Source organism: Crocodylus porosus, unplaced genomic scaffold (assembly GCF_001723895.1).
Source record: "Crocodylus porosus isolate Cpor-Errol unplaced genomic scaffold, CroPor_comp1, whole genome shotgun sequence".
NCBI classification, from domain to species: Eukaryota; Metazoa; Chordata; order Crocodylia; family Crocodylidae; genus Crocodylus; species Crocodylus porosus.
The window spans coordinates 2,285,401-2,301,324 of NW_017728933.1; the positions used below are offsets into that span (position 1 = coordinate 2,285,401).

At 45.7% G+C, this 15,924-nt stretch overlaps 1 protein-coding gene across 6 annotated transcripts in view; it reads left to right on the forward strand.

Annotated features, from left to right (window-relative positions):
- The window catches only part of LRRTM4 (leucine rich repeat transmembrane neuronal 4), a 551,455-nt gene that overhangs the window by 524,265 nt on the left and 11,266 nt on the right, over nt 1–15,924 (forward strand). Inside the window, exon 4 of one of the 6 annotated variants that reach the window (XM_019545961.1) lies at nt 11,854–12,066. The exons of the other annotated variants lie outside the window; for them this stretch is intronic. The gene's annotated coding sequence lies outside the window, so the exon portion shown is untranslated. Of the gene's footprint in view, nt 1–11,853; nt 12,067–15,924 lie in introns of those variants that run through there. 6 annotated transcript variants of the gene reach the window in all.

Sequence of the window (15,924 nt, forward strand, 5' to 3'; positions counted from 1 at the left end):
TCTACTCCTTAAGCGGAGAGTGATGATGTTAATTTAGGTCCTTAGTCTTTTGGGGAGTTCATTCCATCCTCATGGGTTGTTAGCTGAGGATAGACTGCATCTTGCAAAGGGGAACTTCACCAATAATTAGGGGATTAGTTTTTATCTTGTTTTGGAGAGGTGCAGTTCAACCCATATAGAAAAACATACTTTAAAATAATTTACACAAGCATAAAAGCTTAGGACAGCCTGTTAGAAAGGAAGACACCCATCCCTGCTCAACCCCAGCAAAACAATGGAGAGACCCAGGGAAAGAAGCATAAGGGTTAAGTGAGTCAGTTCAAGGGGATCACACAAGGGCAGATCACCAGAGTGGAAGCCCAGGTCAAGCTAGACCTCAATCCTTGTCCAGGAGAGAAAGGCACAGCGCGAGAGAAGATCTTGGTCAGGACAAGGTGATCCAGGCCAGGAAAGCCACAATAGGACTAGACAAGAGAGCCCAAGCCATGGTTCAGAGCAGACAAATATCATACCATACTGTGGTGTCATACTATGTGGGCATCTTCTGCCCATTGCAATGTAACTTAAGTGCAGCAGGGAAAGTTTTAGTCTCGAGGTGTCTAATCAGGACTAACATACTATTTTGTGATTTTTTTTTTTTTTTAAAACAATATCTTTACTCTCAGGTGATGAACGGCTATTTCCTGGACTAGAACTTGCAATGGTGTGCACTTGCATGCAGTTGCCAAAATACCTTTTAGTTTGTGTAGCAGATACCCCATCTGACAGAAGGCCAACAGGCATGGCTAATGTGTGCACATGAGAAGTTGATTGTGTTGATATGAGACCAGGCATGAAACCCAGTCAGCCAAGCTTACGAGTCCTTGACCTGGATCTCAGGAGATTGAGGTTAAAAGGGTGGCTTAGCCATAGACTCCCTGGGGCTAAGTATAGACAGTCAAAAAGCCTGAGGCTGAATTGATTCAATCTTCAGAGCTTAGTCACATAGATTGGACCGATAAGCGGTTGAACAGACATTCATACCAGAAATGCAGCCGCATACCTGCTGTGGCCCAGGCCAGAGGCTGTGGGAGCGCTAGAGCACATCTCCCAGCTGATGGTTTGTGCCAAAGCTACCCCAAGGGATGGGTTTGTGGGGGAAACAACCTGGGATGCTGGGGGACTGAGTTAGCTTGGAACTGGAGGAGATCTGGGAAGGAAGTTCAATAAACCAATTTAAACTAAATCAGTGAAGTCTGATACTACATCTGTCCAGGTTTATCTTAAACTAGTTTCAGTCATTTTGAAAGCAGTTTATGTGCACTGAACTTTTGTTGTGTTACAGATTTGAACTGGTTTCCAATCGCTTATACCAGTTTATGTGTAATTTCTGTCCCTAGCCTGTTTGACCAAGTCACTTGCTCTCTTGTTTGGTGGCGATGCGTAGGGGGTGCACATGCACTCCCTGATGGCCATGCTTGCCACTTAGGCGATGGGCAGGGGGGTAGGCAGGAATGCCAGTGCTCCCTCTGCAAACACCGGCCAGTTGCTGTGCTCGGCTGCAGCCACTTTCAGGAGTGGCCGAAGCCACTCCCGGAAGCGGCTGCAGTGAGTGCAGTGATCAGCCATTGCAGGATCACCCTGAGGGACCCCCCTCTCCCTGGGATCACCTGGGGGACCCCGTTCCAGACCACAGGATTGCTGTGGGGGACCCCTTGCCTCCGGCAGGGGAGGCATGTGCCTAACTAAGGTGGCACCAGTCGCACATAGTCTTGTTCATCATCTTTACAACAAGCAATCTAACAGATGCAAGGATTTTTGTGAGCAATAACCTCTAATGGACCAGCTGCATAGTTGGTGTAGACTTGGGCAATATTTTTGGAGAAGGGGACATTGCATTTAAGAGCGCGTGTGTGTGTATACACACACACACACACACACACACACACACACACAGATACATTCTTCTTCATATATGTGTAACACCGACATACACATTGGGTTGTGTGTGTGCGTGCGTGTGTGCGCGTGTGTTTTGATATGGACAAGATAGCCCCTGTTGTTCTGGCCATGTGCTCAGCACATGGCAAGCTTCATTGGCTAGAGGAAGCAGAGGATGCTTCAGACAGATTGGTTGGGAGAAAGACTGAAATGTGTCCCTCCTGGACTGGACAAGGTGTGGGTGATGTATATAAGAACCACTCACTAAGGTTCTCTTTCTTTCCTCCCGTGGGCTTATTCATCTGCCTGCTGAGAGCTGCTCAGCTATGCCAGCAGCTAGAAAACCTGCTCCCCGTGGGGGGTTCTCCCCCTATCTTTGCTGGAGAGACAAGCAAGCACTAGAAAGCCTCAGGTAGAGGGAGAGAAAGTCTGTTGCAGTTTGAGACTCCTATTTCCTCTCTTTCTTTGTTTTCTTAAGTGGGTTAACATCATGGGGGTGTTAATCACTGAAACAAACTGCCCAGGAATGGGTCCTGGCAGTTACTGGCTACACAGGCCTTAAGCAGGGTTAATGCCATGGGGGTGTTAATCGCTGAAGAAAACTGCTCAGGAATGGGTCATGGCAGTTGCTGGGTATAGAGGCCTGGCCCCCTCTGTTTTGTAATTGTATCATCTCAGCATGGGGTATAGCTGAGACCAAATGCTCAGGCCACAGCCATAGGCCTGAGCGTTTTTTTGCTGTAGAAACAGCTGTGGTGTTTCTGTCTAGCATGCATGGCTGAACCCCAGCTGTGTGTTCAGGTCTTAGTACAGTATAGGCCTTTTGCTGCCCAGTTCAGGCCAAGAGAGGTAGGCCTCACCTCTCTTTTCAAGTTTTCTTTTTGCAGTTTCTGCCTAGCACAGCTGGGATTGGGACTAGGGATTTAGGGGTGCAGCATGCTGTTGGAGCCACAGTTAACCCCTCAAGGCTAGCACACAGGAGTAGGGATCATCCTACAGTGTTGCAGGGAGCAATGAGGAGCCCCTTGCAATACAGAAGGACACGTGCTCTCTAGCAGCTTCCCATGATTAAGTCATTTCCCCTCCCAACCTCTGTTTGTGGGCTAGGGACACAAGTTACACAAACTGGTTGAAGCCATCAGAAACTGGTTTAAACCTGCAACAGACAAAATGTTCAGTGCACACAAACCAGTTTCAAAATGTCTGAAACTGGTTTAAGGTAAGCCTGGTTGGATGCAGTCTCAGACTTAACTGATTTGGGTCAAACTGGTTTATGAAACTTCTGTCCCAGACTCCTTCATGGTTCAAGTTAAATCACAGTCCCCCTGCATCCCAGCATGCTATGAGGCCTGGGCTGGGCTGGGCTGGGCTGTTCTGTGCTGCGCTGCGTGGCCTGCTCCAGCAGAGTAGGATTGGGGGTGGGAGAGAAAGGGACTGCCCTCCCTCAGGCAAATCCCGGCTGGGGTCTGCAGAGCCCTGCTGCTATGATTTTGGACTGCAAATCCCGGACACCTTGGGGGCAGCAGGAAGAGGAAGCAAATGCACATCCAGTGCTGGCTACATGCCCCTCAGCTTCTGGCCTGAGCCACAGCAGGCATGTGGCTGCATTTCCTGAATCAAAAGTGAATGTCTGTTCACTTAGTCAGTTTAATTTCTGCATCTTAGACTAACCTGCAAAGATTGAATTGACTCAGCCTCAGGCTTTTTGACTGTCTGTACTTAGCCTAAGTGCTTCAGAGCAGGGATTTTCCCATGTGTTTTGGGTAGTGCTTACCCTGCTCAGTCCCCAATTGTAGCAGGTGTCTTTAAGTGCAACTCAGAAGGAAAACTGATTGTTTTATCAGCCACACAGGAGCCTGAAGAAGGGCAGAGCTGGACTGAGTTGTAGTGGGCTGACATGTACTGTAGGAAGATGCCTTCATTTCTATACCACATGCATCCACTTGTGGAATCACTACAGTAAGAAGCAGGTTTCTCAAGAAAGATATGCATGTAGGTACAGCTCATCAGAGTTAGATATATATGGCAACTTCTCTCTTGTTCTCTGTGTATAATATTCCTAGCCATATCAGATTGAAACATGCAATGCACATTAGAATCAAGCTTCTAAAAGCCTTCACAATAATTCTGTTCCATTTGCCTAAAAGGGTTAGTGTCATGTATTTAACAGCTCTTTTCCCAAGTTGAGTTTATGCCTTAGACAAGGGATAAGAAATACCAAGAGGTGGTATAAATCCATGTTTTGACATGGGGACTCTAGGACAGGTGGAGTGAGCGGAGGGATGGAAGGATCTGGAGGAAGGGTAGTGATAGGTACAGAAGGGCTCAGGGAGTGATGAGGTGACATGAATATGGGAAGAAGTGTGTGGGGAGTGTGTTGAAGCTCTAAACCATGCATTTCTGGTGCCAAAATAAATGACTATACATCCCGGTTAAGACAAATTTGATAGAATCATTAAAAATGCTTCTTGTTCAAAGAATTGCCTTTTAAGCAAACACCTCTGGGGAAACGCACAAGGGTTGCAATTAATTTGAGACTGATGTCTGAGGAGGGTTTGGAGTACAGCTGCAAGTGATTGAGTGTATATCTACAGAAGCAAGTCTGACCCTTCTTGATTAGGTCATTTACACTTGTTGTTTGCTTTTGCCTTTCTTCCTGCAGTGCCTGCTTCCCATTAACTGTATTTGTCCATTTGGTCTTATCAGAAACACTGCAGACATCTTGCATAACAAACCTACAAGAGATCACTCAGCTGTTCTCTGTGGAGTATTTTCAGTGGGCTGTCTGCTACAAATCTGAGGCGGCAGTGGGTTGAATCTGGCTCTAACAACCCCCCCCCCCCCCCCCCCCAAAAAAAAAAAAAAAAAAAGCTTGCCTTCTATCTTTAATCATATGCAAACCCAGGGCCAGTTTTCGTAAGTGTGCAAGTGCCTAAAAACACAAGAGGTACGTGTTGGGATTTGCCATATCTAAGCAGTCTACCTGCCCTACTCCTGTTGATTTGAATAAGTTTCTAAGCTGTTCAACAAAGTTCTTTGGGTAAATGTGATATCTTTTATTAGACTAACTAAATAGTTGGATATCACAGGGCATGTCTACATGTTCATTAATGCACTTTAGGTAATCTGCATTAAAATGAGTACCTCTGTTGCAAGGTACTAGAAAAATGTGCATTAGCCTATTTTAATGCACATTAGCTAAAGAGCACAGTTTTTGTGACACTTTAATGTACATTAAAAGAGGCTAATGCACATTAAAGCACACATGTAGACACATTCACATTTACCCAAAGAACCTTGTCTACCTATGTCCTTAGACCAACAGGGCTATGACCAATGCCCCTGAAACACATAAGATAAGTTGTTTGAAGCACTTCAGAAAGTCTGGTAGGAGTCTAACTAAATCTTAGACAACTACATTTCTCTTGAAAATATGGTCCTATGTATGATGTGTTATTGAGGGTCAAGAAAGTTCAAGGAAATAAAACCAAGGAAAGCTGTCACAGTTGAATCAATGAGAATCTAGACTAGTGGCTTTCAACCTGGGGGTCTGCAGACTGTTTGAGAGGGCTGCAAAAGATAACTATGATAGCTGAAAAGTATGTGAATATGCACACTTAAAACTTGAAGGGCTCTGCACCTCCTTTCAAAAGTTTTTAGGGGTCTGTCAATGAGAAAAAGTTGAAAACCACTGTTTTGGACAAGTGCTCTGTAGCTTAGCATGCAAAATATGACTCCTACTTTGTAAACAGGAATAATCTGATTTTGTTGTAGATCTGACCCAATGTATCTTAGATATTCTGGAGGTACTATAAAAGAGAAATCTAATCTACAGCCTGATTAATCAACCAAGGCAGTTCCAATAAAATGGATAGTGGGATTTTTTTTCCCTCTTTCACTCAAAAAACCAAGTTCATCCTTTAACTCTTAGAAAGCAGATCAAAAAGGAGAGAAACCCCAGCAGTTCTGGGGAATGATTTGTATCATACACAATGGTATTCTAAGGCTTTGAGGGCTGGTTGATAGTTAAGTGTGGCCAGAAAGCATCGCACCCCCTAGAATGACTGAGAATATTCCTCTTGTTAAAGGGATGCAGGATTGAACCCTAAAGGTCTGTTTACAATGACTCTGTCTTTTAAACAATATATTTCCATGTCAGATAAGCTTGTACAGTATTTACCATACAATAACAAAGGCTAGGCCTGCAGTTTGGTTTGAATAAATGGTCTACATTTTATGTGAGCATATTTTTCAGTCCTCTTCTGTAGTGATTCTGTGTCCACTTCTACTGTTTATTATCCTGTTGTACTGTAAATTTTTCTCCACGCGCTTCATGAAACTCAGGCAACTGCATTTATCACAAAAGGAACATGAATTATTACTATTTTATTGTGTCTGAGAAACAGGCTCAGACTCAAGCACCATTATTTATTTATTTATTTATTTATTTATTTATTCCTTTTACAAAATGTAGTTCAGATGATGCACATTGGCAAGTGCTGGTACATCCAAGTGCACTGATCAGATGAATGTAAGCCCGACAAGGTGTGGGATAGTCGATGAAGTGGAGGTCCAAAGTCTTTTAATACATGCTGCCTGTGAAAAGAGGAGAAAAATAGAAATGACTGTCCTGAAATAGGTTGAGGGATAACAGGCCGCTTAGAGAGATTGGGCATTGTCCATATGTAATATTAGTGGTCTGGTTTGCTTCCAGAGAGACAGGTGTCCTTAGGAGAGAAATTATCAGTGTGATTAACACTGATTACTTCCTTTGTGGATTATTTGTTACAGAGGCTGAAGGCTGCATGGCTAACGTAGATGGAACTTCTCAGTCGCTTCTACAGGTGATCCCTGCAGAACATCCCTGAGATATCCACGTAGCAATAAAAAGTCTGAACCGTCACAGTACCTGTACTGTGCATATAGGGCGCACTATAAGAAATGTTTACTGCTGAGTAGACTAATTAGCTACGCAGTAAATGACTCCATGTCTACATGTGCAGGGCAATTAGATTGGAGTAAATTAATAAACTCTGCAGCAGGGTAGTACTTGTAAATACAATTACTATCCCGAGGCAGAGTTTTTTACTCTATAGCAGTGCACATGTAGACTCTGATGTGGTTAGCTGGGGCATGAGAGCACATCAGTCCCAGGGCTGCCTACCAGGTAGCCACGCACTGAAACACGCTCATGCCCCAGCCAGCCCCTCCACAGCACATTAAACTGGGCAGGAACAGCCCCAGGCTGGCAGAATAACCCCAGTGCCCCCTTTTAGCTGTGGCTGCTCTGACCTGGTTCAATGTGCTGCACGTGTTCCCAGTAGCAATAAACTCTAGTGCAATAAGCGCTGGAATGTATTGCTTTGCATTAACTGCACATTTAGACGTGCCTACAGAGAATGTAAGTATTCTAGAGCTACCCACATAGTGCATTTGTCATGAGCATTAAAATAATAACCCTGGAAATTATTTCTGTGGTTAAGGCAACATTTTTTTCCCTTTCCCCCAGAACATCAAAATTCTTTAAGAGATGATGAGTTACTTGGCTTCTTACAGGAATGCATCATCCATGAAGTGAGAATGCCATCAGTCATTCTGTTTTTCCAAGCAGACTAATGTGGCTTATTGAAAAAAAGATGTGTCAGAAAATAGGGCTTAATTGAAATGGACTTGCCAAGTAAAAAGGAAAGGACTTAGTGAATCCAATATTATGACCTAAACTTTTGTAAAGACATACCCAATGTGATAGTATAGTTCTGAGCTAGAATCCAGTGGAATTGAGACTGCCTGAAAATATATGCGACAGATAACTCAATTCTGTATCACATTTCCTGGAGTCATGTCTCTTAAAAAGCTAGCATTTATCCAAAGGGTCATCTGCCAAGTGTAAGATCTTTGGGTCAGGGCTAGTTTCTATATAATGTGTATTCATTGTACCTGGTACAACAGTGCCCTTTCTTTGACACTGAAATTCCCTTACCTTGCAGGGGTGTCACAAAGACATGCTTTTTCTTTCATTTTGTTGTGCTTTTTTTATTGATGAGCTGGAGCTCTAAAAATGCCAACATGGATGATTATGTATTTGTAATACTATAGTACTTATAGGCTCTAACCAGTATCTGAGCCCCAATTTGCATGAGGTGCTATCACTTTTAGTTACAAGAGAGGATCCCTGCACTGAGGTTTTTACAATCTCAGTTGAGAAGACAGGCAAATGTGAGGAGAAAAGGGAGATAATAAGTCTTGTTTTGGAGATGGCAAAAGATCGGAAGCAGGTGGAAACTGAGATTGGGCGTTTCCAAAGGGCTCAAGGAAGCAAGAACCCCAAACTGGAGATCCCTTTGACACTCCAGTGATATAGGCATGTTGCATACAAAGAGGCCACAACTGTACCATAATCTCCCGAATTTCAGTGCAACGCCTAACCCCATTACTTCTGATCAGTAATGAATCCTGTCTTACTTGGCTATGTTTCAATAGATGTTTCATTTTAATAAATCAGTTTTCCCCAAGTATTTTGCCAACCCCTCTAAGCACCTTGCAGATAGTTCTATCACACTTTTAAGAGTACCTTAAGATTTCATTTCCTTCCCTCTCTTTTCCTAAGCATTAGCAAACTGTCCATCTTGACTAACAATATAGATCCGTTCTTTTTGCTTGAAGTTGTTCTTTTGTTCCCCTTACAACTTCATAAAAATGCTTAGGTCCCAATACCAGTGATGAAGCCAAAGCATATAAATGCTGCAGAGAAGTGACATGAACTGATACTAGTGCTAACCACAGGCCTGTTTTGTTTCTTAAGGAGCACTGAGGTCTATCTGTGGCACACTGTTTTCTGCCACAGTGATAGGAAGAGATTGCAATGCATTGTGTTGTATTATAGCAACATTTTTCAGTTGAACGTGCTGCATACCTATAGCGCAGATAAAGTATAAACATAACCATGTCAACGATTGTCTGGACAGCAACTTGCTCTTTGAAGTGGTGCCATAAACCTGACCTCATCTTACCTACATAGCTTGTTTATAACTGGTTTGTGTGGGCAATGTGACTCTTAGAGTACCTCCAGGTGTCTTGTCAAAATTGAAGTCAGTGCAGTGGTTCTTGGGGGTTGCTGTATGTTTCTAGCGCTGCGTGACTGATGACTTTTCATGTGCTTTGATATAAGTTTACTTCCTTTACAGAAGGGAAAGGAGAAACGGTGTTATCAGGAAAAGTGATGGATGTTTAAGTAACTTCATTTCCATTTGCATCATTGTCCAAAAATACCAAGCGTTTATATTTTCTGATTCATAAGACAGTTTTCTCCCCACTCCAAAAAAGGAAATCTAAAATGAAGGTGTGTCCTGTAGGAGTCATTGTACTCATAGCTGACCCAAATTCATTTCCCACAATTTTATCTTTTGGGGGACGGGGCACAGCGTATGCACTAGAAAATGATATTCATTATTGGAATGACAGCAATGTGCAAACATGGAACAAAAAGGCGGTTCCTGTTGAGCTGCCTCAATGATAGTCGCACCATGAATCCCTGTCTAAGAGAGAGCCACGTGGCACTAGGAACTCGTCATGCAGATAGACCAAGGCAATATTAAGATGGAAAGATTTACCATTCTTTATAGAAAAGCCCTATCAAATCAGAATTACATCTTTCAGTTCTATAGAAATTAATTAGGAGTTTCTAGGGAATACTGGGAAAATATATGCAATTTCATATAGAAATACACTAGTGTCTAATATTACAGGGAAAGAGGCATGAGGTGCCCATACTGGGGCTTTAAAATGCAGCTGCAGGACCTGAGCTCACAACCCTGACATTTCAAGGCATGGCTCCACCAACCAGTTTTCCCTGCCCCACTCTCTTCCTGCCCCCTTCACCTTGCCAGCCACAAGTGGGCCAACTCCAAGGAAGCCCCAGTGTAGCCTGGCACCGCTGCTCTTCTTGCAGCACGGCCTGCAGAGCTGCACCCAGCGGGTTTGACTCTGCCGGGGACCGCTGTCCCTAGGAGTCCTGTGTCAGTGGGGTGGGCCTCAGCCCAATGGAGGGGCTGTCTGCAGCTGCCCGGTGTGGTGGGGAGCGTGGTTTGAATTCCCTTTTCTGTCAGTTGGTGGAACGAGGTGGCTCTTGCAGCTAAAAGCCACAGCCGACCGGTGCAACAAATGTGCTGGCCCCCAGCTGGGACTGCAGCAGAGCCACCAGGCCACGAGGCGCATGGTGGTGGGCCAGCCCACATGGTGCACTGCAATACAGTGCCCTGGGCATTTCTCAGAGGTGGCCTGGTGCTGGCTGCTGAGCCTGTGTTTTTCCACCACACCTGAGATTGGCTGACCATGGCAAACATGCACCAAAAACCTCCAGTGATCTCCTCGTGGCCTCTTAGTGTAGCAGGGTGGTGGCCTGAGTGGCTGGGAGTCGCCATGTCTCCCCATTCCTGGCTCTTGCTTAGCTGCTGTGCCAGGACAGGCAGCCCTTACCATGTACCCCAATGGAGCTTGGCCCATGGCCACAAGGAGGTCCTAACATAAACTAGGGGGTTAAGTGAGGTCCTTTCATAGTGTTGTACCTTCGTCCAGGACTCAAATGCAGTCATCCCAGAGCCAGAACCGGGGCTGCAATTAAGGGGAGCCAATTAGGGCCTAAGCAGGTGTGAACAGAAGCAGGCCTCATTGAGGGGGTCAGTGAGGTCCTACCTGCAAACTGTCATGCATTTTGTGCCTAAAGAGGCCTTGGAAAGAACAGCCTTCACTGTGAGTCCAATGAGCTCCTCCCAGAGCCTGAAAGAGGACCTACTTGCAACCCCAGGGTCCAGGAGCAACATTCATGGAGGGGCCAATGAGGTCATCCCAGACCCTCAATGAGGCCCTGCTTGCAGCCAGGGATTAAATCAGGTCCTCCTACAGCCAGAAGGGTCTGCATTTAAACAGGTGTCACAGGGTGTCTTTCTTGAGGGTGAGCGAGATCCTAGCTTCCTCCCAGAGTCAGATGGCCTAAGACTCACAATTGCTGCAGGCCCACAGTGGCTGGGCAAGTGCCCAAGGGATGGGAGCAAGGTTCATTTAGATGATAGATGAGGCTGCACCACAGCCAGAGCCTTGGACCAGGAGTTAGAAGAGGTCAAGCTGGTAGTAGATTTGCCTTCAACCAGTGGCCACGTGAGATCATGATCAAACACGGGGCAGGAGACAGCCTGCAAGGAGGATCAAAGCAGCTTCTAAATGGACCCAGGGCAGGGAACAAGAGTCACTTCCCGGAGGTAATCCCGCAGCTCCTATGTGCTTTCTGGTGGCAGAAGCGTGTTGTGGCTGTAGGTGACCTCCCGGGCATACTGTTGCAACCCCTCCGTGAGGACAGCATGTCCTTGGGTGCTGGGCTCGTGGCCATGTGCCCTTTGGGGGTCCCAGAAGGATCCCCGTGACTTGGTGTTTCTTTTGGTGCTTCTTGGTATCACTGGGCCCCCCTTCAAGGAAGGAGGCATGAGCCTTCCCAGATCCTGCCTGAGCTCCTGGTTTTCCTCTATTGAACTAGAAACTAGAGACTCAAAATCTTCACTGACCCCTGAGAACCCAGGACCTGCAAGTTTCAGCAAACAGGTTCACCACTGTGCGGTACACCCCCCCGGCATGCTGGTCTTTTTCTCCAAACTCCCCTCAACCTTGCTGCTGACCAGCCCTATGTTCCCACAACCCTCATCTCCGAGGACATTTCTTGCTGCAGCTGACTCTCGTCTTGGAGTCCAGCTGCTTTTTGTGTTTGTGTTTTTGTCCAAGACCACACACTCGGCGTTGTCCCTCACAGGAGTATTTCTTTAGATATGTTCCAAACATGCTGTTTCTACATCTACCATAGGGGAAGTAAATTTGAAGACACGCAGGTTTCTTTAATGCCAAAGACAGCTCAACTGAGCATATTTTCTGACCTCTCTTTTTTTACAATTTTCCTGTGGATTTTGAATACGTCTCTCCTGATGATTTCCCTACACACTTTTAACCTTACCTGAGGAATGAAAAAGCCATTTGTTTTCTGGAGGATACTGAAAAGCAATGTTCTCATTGTAAAATTTTCTCACCTGAAATGCTGAACGAACTTGTATTCATTTTCTCCTTACTTGGTCTGTGCTATACAAAAAGTATCTATAAAATATGGCTAAAGCATGCACAAAACTTGTTACTAATTTTCTACTACTGTCTCCTGTGTGATTTTTCTTTTCTGTTTCTCCAACTTGCCATTTTAGGAATCTGTTCAAAGGTGATAATGAAGCCACAACTACAGACATTCATTTTAAATGGCAGGCTCATAGATCAGTTGTGAGGGAAAATCCTAATCCTTGCAAATCTAGGGGAGTTTTAATAACACATAGCATTTCTATGTCAATTCACACCGAAGGGATTCAGAGCCCTTCAGAACTTTAATTAAACTGCTCGTTAATGTTGCCTAGTTACTACAGTGATGGGCACACTGAGATACATAACTTAGCCCTGATATATCTATTTACAGTTGGATAGAGGGAAAGGATGATCAAGTTCACAGCTTCAGATGCTAGAGAAGCCAAAAATGGAGCTTAGGTGTATTGACTTGCTGTCTTCACTAAGCCCCGGCAAGCCCATCTCCTGGGGCCAGGGCAAGATCTCCATCGGGACATCTCTTAGCTCTCCCATCCAAATGGAGGAAGCCTATTGCCTATTCGTAGCTGCAACCAAACTCCTTTTGAACACAAGCATCCCTTTTCTAGTTACTAATTTTATCCTGAAGACTCCTCACTCCCTTTCCTTTTATTTTCTTCTGCCACTCACCATTTCTGAACCTTTTCCAGTGAAGCTGGTTATTATATAAACCGGCACACCAGTCTGAGTTGCACATCTGAACCTTGCAGTAACAGTGGCCCTGCAGTCTCTTCTTACAAATCACAGTCTTTATTCTCTCCCATCACGGTGGACCTTTCCCAGGGGAAACTGGTGTACAGAACAGCTTCTCCAAGAAAGAAATAAAATAAAATGAGCCCTTCTTTGTTTAAAGTTTAATTCCCCCTCCTTTTACCTGTTGTCGTGCATTACTTGATTGTCAAGTTCGGAGACTAGAACCTTACTTTAATCAACAGACTCAACGAAGCAGCAGTCACATGAAGTTCCCCGCACTCTTCCTCCCCAGTGATCCCACTCCTGTCTGACCTGCTGGGGACACTTCCTGGTCATGAGAACACAATCGCACTTTCACAGCTTGATTTGTGATGATGATGTCTGCAAAAATGTGCCACTTTGCACTACATGCAGTATTATTGTAGCAGCTAGGAAACTGAGATGTGGAAACCTTTCAACTGAACTTGGATGGAGATGCATTCAGCTCCTTTCATACAGGAAGTCAGACCTCCATTATTTTCATGCTTTGGGATGTCCAACTCAAGCCCCCCTCCTTATTTTTTTTTAAAGTCTTCAGCCTGCTTTCTCTAAAACCAGGCTTTTTCAAATATCTGAAGGACCCAAGACTTGATCCCCCATTTTAAATAACAACCCATAACCATGCTCATGGGATTTTTGTTTACTGCTGACCTGGGACAGAATCTGAAGTTGTGATGCTGAGTTGAGTGAAGGACTTCATGTACAGTTTCCTGTTTTAGTGCTAACTCTTTATTGACAAAAAGGCTTTATCTTTAGTAGTGCCTCTTGTGGAGGATGTTTTGTGGGTATTTACATACTCAGAAACAGGCTGAGACCTACTAATTCATTTCACATAAATTAGAGAGTAACCACAAAGGTTTGAGCATTTGGTGAGCCAGTTAGGCTTAGTAACACAGAAGGAAAAGCTTCTTCTTTAAGATTGTAGGTCTATGAAAGAGACCCTCGAGTGCAGGGGTGATGTCTAAGACCCCTGACTGCAGCCAACTAACTAGGACTAAAGAGTCCCAGATCAGCAATGCTAGTTGGGGGCTAGGAACAGAGTACAGATAAGGGCAGAGGGTACAGGTTGGTAGAGACCAGTGAAGCTTCAGAAATAATTGGTTTAGAAAGGCTGGCTGATAATAAGTAGGAGGGCGACAGCGCCCAAAGTGTAGCTGGTGACTGTGGGCAGCCTCCCAAAGTTATATGAATAGCCAGTTTGAAAGATGTGGTGAGGGGGGAGAGGTGAGAGTAGATAGGAAGGTAGCTAAGAGGCCAGAAGGGGTGGCATGCAGGGCTGACTACCGGGGCATAGGGTTTGGCGTTGTTATTCCCCACCTGCAACACCTATACCGTATGTTAAGAACAAAATATTATGCCGGTTGAGTCCTGTGCTTGCAGCTTTAAGAAATAAATCTTTTGTCTTTTCATGTACAGACTTTTGTACAAGTTGGAAGAGTTTTAAATACTCTTCTAAAGAAACCATCAGTTCCTAGGTACTTCTCTTGCTCACCATAAATTCTAAGCAGATCTAATGAAAAGCCAATATTTAATACAAGACAAAGACTTATTTCACTCAATCTCCAAAGGCTTCATTTGTCACTATGGCAGCAACATTATCAAATGTTCATATTAAATACTGTACATATTTATTGTGAGTAATGGATGGAACAGGTTGCCATCTTTATGGTCACTGCATGGAAAAAAACACCACTACCTCTTCCCTTATTGTCTTAATTCTTTCTTGACAGAAGCTATGTGCTCAGGTTTCTCACTGCTACACAGGATCTTAGCAGAGGCTCTACTTCAGTTACAAGTCAGTGCTTAAGGTGACTCCCAGTAAAAAAAAAAATAAGGGCTAGGTGGCTCCTGCATTGAGATCCGGAAAGAGGCTTGGTATCAAGGAACCAGTTCAAGCTGCCCCAGAGGTATCATCACTTAAAGGAGCATTGGGATTGCTCCAGTTGATGAGAGCAAGCTGTGCACCATACCCCTGGTCCATGCTGCCTAAAAATGCATGCATCTCAAGCAGCAGTTAAAGTGAGATGGCACCTAAATTCTAATATAATAAAGGGCTTAATCTGTCTGTAATGCTTTTGCTCAGGAGAGGAGCAAGCGCACAGACTACGGTAACTATCTTGGCAGAGTTTCCCCTGACATGTCTGCTCTTTTTAAGCCCTTTGATCGCCACCCAGGAGGGTTGCCCAGAATTTCCCTTTTTTCTGGGGGTGGGAGCAGGGGGAAGGTGATCGCAGGGAGCACTCACGGACCTGCCTGCAGCTGTGGAGGTGGCAGACCCATGCTTCTGCGGCCTCCAATCACCTCCCCCTGCTCCCACCCCTGGAGCACAGCAAAATCCTGGACATTTGGGCAGGGCAGGGGGAGCAGGGACTACAGCTGAGACAGGGCAGGGGGGACCAACCTGTTCTCCAGAAGGGAAGGGGCAGGGGGGGCAGCACAGATGCTGGTGCCTGTACTCGGAGGGGCTGATCAGCCAGGAGCTGCTGCCCAGGGAGAGGGGGAAGGAGGGGGCCGTGGCCAGGCTGCTCGCGGGGCACTGCAGCCATATTCCAGGGCAGGGATGCCTCAAGTCTCTCCTCATCTTCCTTCCAGCCCACGCTGGGGCTGGACATGCTCTGTCACCACCTGCATAAACTGGAGCCATGGCACTCTGGCCCAGGCAGGGTGGGGACAGCTGGGACCCCTCTGGCAGGGCTGGAGGAGCAAGGGGCTGTGGGTCAGGAGTGATGGGCACCAGGGTGGGGGTAGGGGACTGACCGTGGGTTGGGAGTGTGAGGGAGCGCCAGGGGGGTGTGGGTCAGGAGTGAGGGGCACCAGCAGGGATGGGGGTGGGGAAGTGCGGGTTGAAAGTAAGGGCCATCAGGGTGGGGGACTGTTCATGGCAGGCAGATAGTTTTTGTCTCTGTGTGTCCATGTGCAGAGTGAGTGAGTAGAGTGCATGCCTGTCCACGTGTGCTTGTGCATGCGTGTGTGCGTCCGTGTTTGTGACACGAGGGAGGCTGTGTTTGTGTCTGTGTGTCCATGTACAGAATGAGTGAGTAGAGTGCGTGCCCGTCTGTGTGTGCCTATGTTTGGCCATAGCAGGATGGGGTGGCAGGGAGCAGGGAGAAG